This window comes from Ostrea edulis, chromosome 2 (assembly GCF_947568905.1).
Source record: "Ostrea edulis chromosome 2, xbOstEdul1.1, whole genome shotgun sequence".
NCBI lineage: Eukaryota > Metazoa > Mollusca > Bivalvia > Ostreida > Ostreidae > Ostrea > Ostrea edulis.
Window position 1 is genome coordinate 96,039,408 of NC_079165.1, and position 12,244 is coordinate 96,051,651.

Genomic DNA, 12,244 nt, shown 5'->3' on the forward strand with positions numbered 1-12,244 from the left:
CGTGATTAAGGGTTTTCCTTTTACATAACAAGTTCCATTAACATTCCTTCTTTCAAAAAACCTTTAAAGGTCTATGGAGCACCAAATTAACATAAACTCAAATAAATGAAGATATCTTCAATTATTTGAAGATATCATCAATTCATTTGATGCGCGCAACAATTGAATTAAAGATCTCTTCAAATAATTAATGATATCTTCAATTCTGAATTATTGCGCGCATTAATTGAATTGATGAGAACATTAATTCTTCAGCTGATTTGATGCGCGCTTTAATTGAATTAATGATCTCTTCAAATGAATTAATGATATCAACAATTGAATTGATGCGCGCTACAATTCAATTGAAGAGAGCAATAATTGATATAATGCGCGCATTAAATCAATTGATGAGAGCAATAATTGAATTGATGCGCGCATTAATTCATTTGATGAGAGCAATAATTGATTTAATGCGCGCATTAATTCAATTATTGCTCTCTTCAATTGAATTAATGATATCTTTAATTCATTTGAAGAGAGCAATAATTCTTTTAGAGAGAGCAACTATATAATTAAAGATATCTTCAATTCAACATATCCACAATTGAATTAATGATCTCTTTAATTGAATTGTTGCTCTCTTTAAAAGAATTGATGCGCACATTAATTTCATATACACAAGCATTGTAAATGATTTAAATATATCTTCAATTGAATTAAAGAGATCATCAAATTATACCGAGCTCTAAATCAAATTTTTGCGTGCAATATTTCTACTATATTGATGCTCTCATCAAATGAATTGCAGAGAGCAATAATTGAATTAATGCACGCATTAATTAAATCTATTATTCCTCTCATTAATTGAATTAATGCGCGCATCAATTTAGTTGAAGAGAGCAATAATTGAATTAATGTGCGCATTAAATCAATTATTGCTCTCATTAATTCAATTGATGAGAGCAGTAATTGAATTGAAGCGTGCATTAATTCATTTGATGGGAGCAACAATTGATTTAATGCGCGCATTAATTCAATTCAAATAATTGAAGATATCTTCAATTATTTAAGGTTATGTTAATTTGGCGCTCCATATGTACTTGTACTTTTACATTATCGTTGATTTAAAACATTTCTGTTACGCAATCCTTTGTCTTTGTAGAGTGCAGAAGAGGCGAGACCCGTAGGTCTTCAATTAGGTATGCCCGTGACTATGTGCTTAGCGTTTAGTATCCTGAAATCGATGATTTCTGAATGTGACACACATAGGACTGTTAGCGTTGGACGTCCAAGAATAGATCATATTCTGGCAGGGCGCAAAGTTCAGTTTCCAGGAGTTTGATATAGAATTCCACCGTGCAGTATACTGGTTTGTAGGTAACGGACAGGAGATTGCTGCATGGGGGAAATATTAGTGGTAGTGTAAAGCATGGGCACTGTGGTGTAAAGTGTAGCGATCACCCTGCCAAGTGCTAGTAGCCATCTACATAAAGTAAGAAAAGTTAGTTTTGGTCATCAAGACGCATCGACTCGTTCGTCTGATGGGAAAGGCTATAAGCCCGTGAACTGATCCGACCGGAAATTCCATGAACTCAAACACACACAAATTGCATACGTCATACGTATGGAGCGCCAAATTAACATAAACTCAAATAATTGAAGATATCTTCAATTATTTGAAGATATCATCAATTCATTTGATGCGCGCAACAATTGAATTAAAGATCTCTTCAAATAATTAATGATATCTTCAATTCTGAATTATTGCGCGCATTAATTGAATTGATGATATCATTAATTCTTCAACTGATTTGATGAGCGCTTCAATTGAATTAATGATCTCTTCAAATGAATTAATGATATCCACAATTGAATTGATGCGCGCTACAATTCAATTGAAGAGAGCAATAATTGATATAATGCGCGCATTAAATCAATTGATGAGAGCAATAATTGAATTGATGCGCGCATTAATTCATTTGATGAGAGCAATAATTGATTTAATGCGCGCATTAATTCAATTATTGCTCTCTTCAATTGAATTAATGATATCTTTAATTCATTTGAAGAGAGCAATAATTCTTTTAGAGAGAGCAACTATATAATTAAAGATATCTTCAATTCAACATATCCACAATTGAATTAATGATATCTTTAATTGAATTGTTGCTCTCTTTAAAAGAATTGATGCGCGCATTAAATCAATTATTGCTCTCATTAATTCAATTGATGCGCACATTAATTCAATTGATGAGAGCAATAATTGAATTGAAGCGCGCATTAATTCATTTGATGAGAGCAATAATTGATTTAATGCGCGCATTAATTCAATTAAAGAGAGCAATAATTGAATTGATGATATCTTCAAATAATTGAAGATATCTTCAATTATTTGAGTTTATGTTAATTTGGCGCTCCATACATACGATATACTTTCGTTTTCCTATATGAATAACTTTGATACTGCTGTACTCTATATTCACGGGCCTGATTCTAACACTAATTAAAATGTGATCGAGTTCACGGGCCTGATTCTAACAATAACTAAAATGTGATTGAGTTCACGGGCCTGATTCTAACACTAATTAGGATATGATCCAGTTCACGGGCCTGATTCTAACACTAATTAGGATATGATCCAGTTCACGGGCCTGATTCTAACACTAATTAGGATGTGATCCAGTTCACGGGCCTGATTCTAACACTAATTAACATGTGATTGAGTTCACGGGCCTGATTCTAAAACTAATTAAAATGTGATCCAGTTCATTCATTCATTCATTCAATATTTTATTCCTCTTTGCAGAGAGTATATCAAATATATATATTACATTAAGGATGAATCATACGACATATATACAAATATGAAAATGTGAGAACAAAGAAGAAAAAAACTACCATTACATAATTACATGTAAATGAATAAAAAAGAAAGGAAATGTGATATAAAAGGAACTTATTGTATACTAACTTTTAGTTGAAATTCATATGCACCTTTTGTATATAGCAAAAACTTTAATTAAATAATTCCCACATAGAAGTAGTAACTTTTTTTCCTTCTATTCTGACAGTGGATAAATTGGGGCTTTACCTAATATATAATAATTCTTCTTCATCAAGGGCACAGCATTCTGCACAGACACACAGATCAAGGTTTGTAATATCGTCCCAAAATTGTTCTCTGTTTGAGGAAAAGTTGGGACAACTGCAGGCAATGTGTTTAAACATATCATTATATTCGGAGTTACAAAGTTGGCATGTATATATGTTTATCATGGGAGGTATTGTCCAGAGTTTAACTAAGGTTTTAATAATTTTGGTTTCTTGTGTCGACCATATGATTTTCCAAATTCTTGGCAACCCCTTTCCATCATGTAACTGTATAAATCGCGTAAAGTCTGAGTCAAGATATGTTCGTTTATTCCATTCACAATCTTCGTAAAGAGAAATAGAGGATTTTACAGTTTTTTTTCAGGTATATTTGTTTGGGAAGGCACCAGATTCCAAGTAAGATGCAAGATATTGCGTCAAAGAGTACTTATCCAGAATGACTAGAATGTCTTTAATGAATCCGTGCGTGGTTTCCCATGGGTTACACAAAAATGTAAAGAGTCTGAAGAGAAATATTTGTTTCGCCAGCACATTGTGAGAGAAATTGAACAGTTTTCCTAAAAACAATAGTTTCTTTTTATCAATTTCAGATATGATAGGTAAATAATAAGCTTTCACACATATCGGACCGTGTTGATAGATTTAAGCTTTGAATATCTTTAACGATAAAATGTTGAAGTCGACGCAACATCTGAAGATCCTGGGTTTTAAGATCATTCCAAATTTCACATCCATATAATGTAGAAGGTAGGACTACCTTTTTATAAAGATTCACAAGAGTAACTGGATTGGAATTTTCTGAAGATAAGTGTTTTATGGAGTAATAAGATCGTCTGCCTTTGTCACATGCCTCCTTTGTCCTGGTTAGAGATTTGAAATGAGAGTTTTGAATGATCCCAAGGTGATTGTAGTCACTCTTTACAGGAATGATTTCATCACCCACTAACCATTGATTTGAGACGACATTGTGAGATTTACCGAATACTATAATATATGATTTTTAGCGTTGAAAGAGAATCTCCATCTACAAGAATAATTGTATGCTACATCCAACATATTCTGGAGTGAGTGCGGAGTTGACGATAAACAGGCAATATCATCTGCGAGAGTAGGGGTCGATGACTCTATATTATGAATTCCGAAGTTTTTATTGATGTGACCAAGTTCGTTAAGTAAGTCATTGATATAAACTGTGTATAAAAATCCAGATAAGACACCGCCTTGCCGTATTCCTTGTTCAACCGGGAACCAGTCTGATTGTTGGTAATTTACAATTACAGCACTTTTGGTATCGATATGGCAGTCGTCTATCAATGTCCATAATTTTCCCTTGATACCTATTTCGTTAACTTTACAAAGCAATCCTTTTCTCCATACTGTATCAAAGGCTTTTCGGCTGTCTAGAAAACATGCATATACACGTGATCCGTTTTCAATGTGATGTAAGATTGTTTCTTGAAGGTTAAATGCAGCTGTGATAGAACTTAAACCCTTATAAAAACCTTGTTGTTGAGGACTCGGGTATTTCTCTTTGAATGTCACGTTCATAATCCTTGTGTAGATGATTTTTTCAAAAACTTTGAATATAGTAGACAATAATGAAATGGGTCGGTAGCTGTCAGGAGAAGTTTTTTGTTTGTTTCCACCCTTGAAAATTGGTACTATAAAACCTTGTTTCCACCCAGAGGGGATTTTACCTAGTTTTATTATGCTGTTGAATAATACACATAAATATTTTGATAATACACTTTTTCCATGAATCAAATGTTCCGATTGAATTTTGTCGGGCCCAGGGGCTTTTTTTGATTTTAATAGTGTTATAGAATCAACTATTTCCTTTTCTGTAATATATTCACGGGCCTGATTCGAACACTAATTATGATGTGAGTGAGTTCATGGGCCTGACTCAAACACTAATTAGGATGTGATTGACTTCACGGGCCTGATTTTAACACTAATTAAAATGTGATTGAGTTCACGGGCCTAATTCTAATACTAATTAGCATGTGATTGAGTTCACGGGCCTGATTCTAACACTAATTAGGATATGATCCAGTTCACGGGCCTGATTTTAACACTAATCAAAAATGTGATCCAGTTCACGGGGCTGATTCTGAAGCGGAAAGCTGTATTTCTTATGTTATCTTTATTGTGAGAGTTATAGCCCTTGTCATTTTAATTGCTTATTAGACATACTCAAATAAATATTTCATGATGGTTAGTTTTGAATTAAAGTACATACAATTATAATCATTGTGTGTTTCTATAGTAGATTCTATAAAGATTAGCCAGTTTGGGTATGATTAGTATTTTGTTTTAATTGATAAGTAATTATACACTACGGATCATTATGGTACTGCGGATATATAGGATTCTTCTATACGATGGGTGCGAAGAGGAGAACGGTTCTAGAGGTGAAACACGACAAACCCTGTTAGGTACATATAAGTGTGCAGACTTTCCTACTTATATTGTACGTCTTAGTTGTAAGTGTGCGGTCATCCCTGCTTATTACTGCTAGAGTGTGTGGTCATTCCCTGCTCTGGAGTTGGTATCTCAAAGCTACAAGTGTGTGGACATCCCTGCTTGTTGCTGCGCAAGATCATCCCTGCCTGTCTTGTGGTAGAGCTCTGGTGTGCGGAAATCCCTGTCAGTGTCTCTGATTAGAACCGGTATTTATATAGTGATAGGTGTGCGGTCATCCCTGCCTATCACTGCGCAAGGGCAGGTGTGCGGACATCCCTGCTTGTCCTTGTGGAAGTGCGCTGGTGTGTGGAATTCCCTGCCAGTGCACTTGTTCGCTACCAGTCAATGGATCCTATATAGGCGCAGTACAACTGATTAAGTCTGCGCATTGTACATATTGCAGCATCTCAGGGCTATCCGTTTCTATCACGGGTACGAGCCCGCGGGGGTTCACAGGCAGTGACCTCCCTTGCACGTTACAATTCTAACACTAATTAACATGTGATTGAGTTCACGGGCCTGACTCTAACACTAATTAGGATATGATCCAGTTCACGTGCATCTAACCTAATCCTTGTAAACCCTAACCCAGTCCCTGTAAAGCATAGCCTAGTCCTTGTAGAGCATAACCTAGTCCCTGTAGAGCATAACCTATTCCCTGTAGGGCATAACCTAGTCCCTGTAGAGCATAGCCTAGTCCCTGTAGAGCATAACCTAGTCCCTGTAGAGTATAACCTAGTCCCTGTAGGGTATAACCCAGTCCCTGTAGAGTATAACCCAGTCCCTGTAGAGTATAACCTACTCCCTGTAGAGTATAACCTACTCCCTGTAGAGTATAACCTAGTCCCTGTAGGGTATAACCTAGTCCCTGTAGAGTATAACCCAGTCCCTGTAGAGTATAACCTGGTCCCTGTGGAGCATAACCTACTCCCTGTAGAGTATAACCTAGTCCCTGTAGAGTATAACATAGTCCCTGTAGAGCATAACCTATTCCCTGTAGAGTATAACCTAGTCCCTGTAGAGTATAACCTAGTCCCTGTAGAGTATAACCTAGTCCCTGTAGAGCATAACCTAGTCCCTGTAGAGTATAACCTGGTCCCTGTGGAGCATAACCTACTCCCTGTAGAGTATAACCTACTCCCTGTAGAGCATAACCTAGTCCCTGTAGAGTATAATCCAGTCCCTGTAGAGCATAACCTAGTCCCTGTAGGGTATAACCCAGTCCCTGTAGAGTATAACCCAGTCCCTGTAGAGTATAACCTACTCCCTGTAGAGTATAACCTAGTCCCTGTAGAGTATAACCTATAGTCCCTGTAGAGTATAACCTAGTCCCTGTAGAGTATAACCTAGTCCCTGTAGAGTATAACCTAGTCCCTGTAGAGCATAACCCAGTCCCTGTAGAGCATAACCTAGTCCCTGTAGAGTATAACCCAGTCCCTGTAGAGCATCGTCTGATAGAGACAAGCGTCTGGATGATCGAGACAAAGAAACACAGGGTTCCTTAGGGGGTTTCAACTGTCTCGTTTAAAGTCAGCATTTCGTAAATTCTATGGTCGTTATAACGATCTAGTCTGCCAATACAACCTATCATTGGATTAAATGCTGTCTGACGTGTTTCATACCAATTGTTTGGCCGTTCTTAGCAAACTGATTTTGACTACGGACAACTCCGTTTACCTGATCAAGATATTAGGCTCATGGCAGGTGTGACCGGTCGATAGGGGATGCTTACTCCTAGACACCTGATCCTATTCTCTTTAGAGAAGTCGAGAGGCAGAGCCTTCATCGACTTCTCTTCGCAAGCATTCATGTTTTGATTCTGGAAAACGTGTAAATTTATGCCGGAGTCGGTGACGGTTTATGCTTCGACCGACGTTTCGACTCAGATGTGCCTGGATTTACGCAATAGACACCTTGTTTTCAAACATTTAACAGTAATGCACAAAACTGTCACAAGGAAATCAAAACTTACTTGCTTTTAATCCATTTTCAACATCTCTAAAGAGAATAACCTGATCCCACCTCTGATGTGTCCAGGGATCTGTGTTTGCCCAACTATCTATTTTGTATTGCTTATAGGAGTTATGAGATTGATCACTTGTTCGTTATCTTCACCTTTCATCTGATAGCTGGATATCAGTAATTATAAAACCTATATATATAGTGGTAGCTGGCAACTAGTAGCTAACGTTTCTTACTTTATGCAGCTGGCTACTAGTAACTGGCTACTAGTAGTTGACTTTCCCTGGTTCAAGTAGCTGGTTACTAGTAGCTAACTGTAGCGATCTTCATAAGAACGGGTTCGAGGTGCTAGAACTCAATACCACCTCTGTAAGTAGTGTGATCGAAGAACATCAAATCTTTAATTGAATTGTCGCGCATCTTGAACGAATTGATTATATCTTCGGGTAACTAAAGATATCTTCACTTATTTGAGGGTTTGGTTTTTTTCGGCGATCCATAGATGTGCGAGATCATTCTTTCTGAGAGAGAGAGAGAGAGAGAGAGAGAGAGAGAGAGAGAGAGAGAGAGAGAGAGAGAGAGAGAGAGAGATGCTATCTAATAAGCGATACCCCCAATTCAAAATATCCCATAATTGAATTGATCTCTTTAAGAATTGGTGCGCCCATTAATTCCTTATATGAAATCGCTGTAAAAATATCTTCAATTGATCCTCAGAAAATTTATACAAAGGTCCAAATAATACTTTGTGAAATAATTCCACCACATTGATGCACTCATCAAATGAATTGATGAGAGCAATAATTGAATTGGTGCACGCGTCAAATGAAGCTTGTAAAACCCTGGTAAACTTCGGAAGCGTATTAGTGCCAAATTATGGAAACTGTCTATACGGAAAACATTGGAGCGGGTGCAGAATACTGCTGCTCGTCTGGTTACGAGGTCGCCGAAATGGGAACACATATTTCCGATTCCGGCGGAACTCCATTGGCTTCCCATCTATTACCGACCCCAATATTCAAGTCAAGTCAACCATTATGGTCCGAATCAAAGTCACGACCATCTTTGCTAGCCAAGGATTTACGATCCGCGCCGCTTGTAGAGAAGCGGAGCGGATCGTAAACCCTTGGCTAGCGAAAACGAGTCACGACTTGTGGTGCCAAAATCAGAACAAATAAATACGGACCTACTTCGACACTATGGGGTGCCAGGAAAGATGATTATCATCATCAAGAACTCTTATCAAAGGATAACCTGCAGAGTTGTCCATGGAGGCCAGCTTACAGAAGCCTTCGATATGAAAACCGGAGTTCGTCAAGGGTGCTTGCTCTCCCCCTTCTCTTCCTGTTCGCTATTGACTGGATAATGAAGATATCAACGGCTAACATAACAACAGGAATCCAGTGAACACCTTTCAAGCAATTTGATTTTCACCACTTCGCAGATGACCTGGGACTACTGTCCAATACTCGACAACAAACACAGGAGAAGACCAAAAATGTAGCATCCACTTCAGCGCAAGTAGGCCTAAACATCAACAAGGGGAAGACCAAGATTCCCAAGGTCAACATCGTCGGCCGGAAAATGAGACACTAGAAGATGTGGAGTCTTTCACATACTTAGTTAGTGTCAACAACAAGCTGGGCGGAACTGATGCTGATGTGAGAGCTAGAATAGGAAAAGCCAGAGCAGCATTCCTACAAATGAAGAACATATGGAATTCCAAAGAGCTGACTCTGCAGACCAAGACCAGGCTATTCAACTCAAACATCACGTCAGTTCTTCTCTACGGGACGGGGCCTCCGTGGCCGAGTGGATAGAGCATCGCGCTCAAAATCACACGGCCTCTCACCTCTGTCGGCGCGGGTTCGAATCTCCCTCGCGGCGGTAAGTGAGAAAGTTTCCCAGTTTACTTTCGGAAGGTCGGTGGTCTCTTCCCAGGTACATTGCATCTGGGTTCTCTCTTTCACCAATAAAAACTGGGCGCCACCATATAACTGAAAAATTGTTGAGTGTGGCGGAAAAAAACATGAATCAATCAATCTCTACGGGACTGAAACCTGGGGGACAACAGTGGCTACAATCCAGAAGATCCAGACTTAAATAAAGTCTTGTCTGAGAAGGATGCTCTAAATCCGCTGGTCAAAAATCATCAGCTACAAAGACCTGTGACAGAGAACCAACCAGCTCCCTGCAGAAGACGAGATTCTAGGATGACGCTGGAGGTGGATTGATCACACACTCCGTAAGCCAGGGTCAAACACCACAAGACAAGCGCTACCCTGGAATCCCCAAGGAAAGGGAAATAGAAGCCGGCCGAGAAACACGTGGCGCCGAGACCTCGATGCCGACACCAAGAAAATGGGATACACCTGGGGACAGATTGAACAGAAGGCCCGGGATCGAGACGCCTGGAGATCTCTTGTCGGCGGCCTATACCCAGGAGGGGTAGCAGGCATAAATGAAAAAAATACGGACAACGCCAACGCAGCTGGGCTGGAATGATCTTCCAGATCAAGAAGTCAACATCTCCTGAAATTCAGTTAAAAAACGCCTTCAAACTCATTTTTATAAAATAACTACATGTATTAAGATTCTAAAATTCCTCTTTGGCCTTGTAAAGCGCCCAAGTAGAATAATTTGACTTGTATAGGCGCAATATAAATTTTATTATCATAAATTAGGAACAGTGTCAATCAGTGGCGGATTTAGAGGGGCGCAGCCGGCGCCCCCCCCCCCCCCCCCCTAATTTTCAAATTTAAGGTAAATCATGGTATCTTGTTTCGGAAAATGTACTAAACGATAAAAGAAACAATAATTTCTTCCACTCCAGGAGATATATATGACAAAATATATTGATTTCTTGATTACTTTATTGGGAGAACTTAATTTTTTTCCAAAAACCCTTAAAATTTGTGTCATTTTATTAATTTCACCTTATTAAAATGATAGAAAATAGTACAAATGACTAAATAGGAGAAATATTTCAAGCCCCATAAAATCTGTAAAATCCAGGAGCTTCCGGGGGCTTCGCCCCCTGTACCCCCACCAGGGCTTCGCCCTGGACCCACTGCCTCATAGAGTGGCGCCCCCCGTAACCGCAATTCCTGGATCCGCCCCTGTCAATGGATAACAGAAACAGTACATATAATGCAAATTGCTATGTAATATTAACTTTAAAGAAGTTACACCAAATACTAATTATCGTATCTCACAATTAATCAACACTGAAACTTGTTAAACTAAGTTATAGTATTTAAAAAATGACATATTTTAAAGAGCAATATTCGAGAACGGGTTTTTTTTTTTTTTTTTTACTAAGTGATGAATAAAGGTGAGTAGTTGGAACAAATTCTAAAATTATCACTTCGAATTCCAGAATATTTATCCTTAGAATTATGAGATGAAATTCTGAATTTAGGTAGCCTTTTTCTATGATTGAGATTGCTCTCAATTATATAAAATAATGTTCCAGACAACCAATGTGTTATACAAATACATGCATATATTTAGCTTTCCACTGTGAGACAATTGATATTTCTTCCCGCATCATTAGGATCTTAAATATTTGTTAGTTGTATCAAGACGAGGATGCATGTTTTATTTACGGAAGGTAGTTTATGACCTTGTTTGTGAAGTCTAGCGGGTATATATTTTGGTCCTGATGGACGACTTGGAAACAGATTATGCAGCCTTTGATAAGGAAACGAGTCATCCAAAACCTTACATTTTTTGTGTCTTAAAAGGCAGGGCCGTAAATTAACCTTCAATTTGGAGGAGGCAGGAAATTAGGCGGGGGTCTGGGGGCCGCCCAGGCCCCCAGACGCTGAGCACATTTTGTGCACACTGAACACGTTTCGTGCAAAATCCTTGATTCTAGGGCCTTCTAAGATGTTACTTGACTAACTCATTCTAAAAGAAAGATTTGGAATGCTTTTTAAGGGAGGTATCATGTTCTTAGTTATTGGAAACAACATAAATTCTAATGAACTTTAAATTTAAATTTTTTTTGGCTCAAAAGTTGGAGGAGGTAGCTGCCTCCTCCGCCTCCATGTAATTTACGGCCCTGTTAAAAGGTTTGTATGGAACAAGTACTTGGATATCAATGTTGCAAAGACCATGGTACTTAACAAAGCTGGTGTACACAGGTCTAAAATACAACTTCGCAGTGAGCTGTGATGCTCTCGAGTGAATTAGTCCTTATTAATACTTAGGTATTCATTTCACTGTATTTACATTTCCGATGTTCTTGCTATCGATATCTTACAAAATTGCAATGATAGGCATTTCCTCACAAATGCACTGCAGTGGTGAACATTGCCCGGAGGAATCCTAATAAATATACTAATAGTACATCTATTTTAACGGCTGGAAATTCCGACAGAAGTAAAAATAGCTATCAAAAATAATTTTCTTATTTGAAAATACACGAGATACGTATGAACTGCTCCACGTCGACTTTTCATGATACGATAACGCGCTTCATGAAGCCTCATGCTGGCGTGAAGCATCGCAGTTCATACTCTCATGAATCATCAAAAAGGAAATTCATACTGGTATATTTTCTCTTGCATAGGCAACCTACAAAAATATTTCTAATTCTAAATCCCTGTAAATTGTTTTTGTGATATAGAACAATCAAGAATTTTATTTCTAACTTCGATATTATTTTCAAATAAAGGATTTTACGTGTATCAAAATTTTAGACTAACTTTAAAATCAC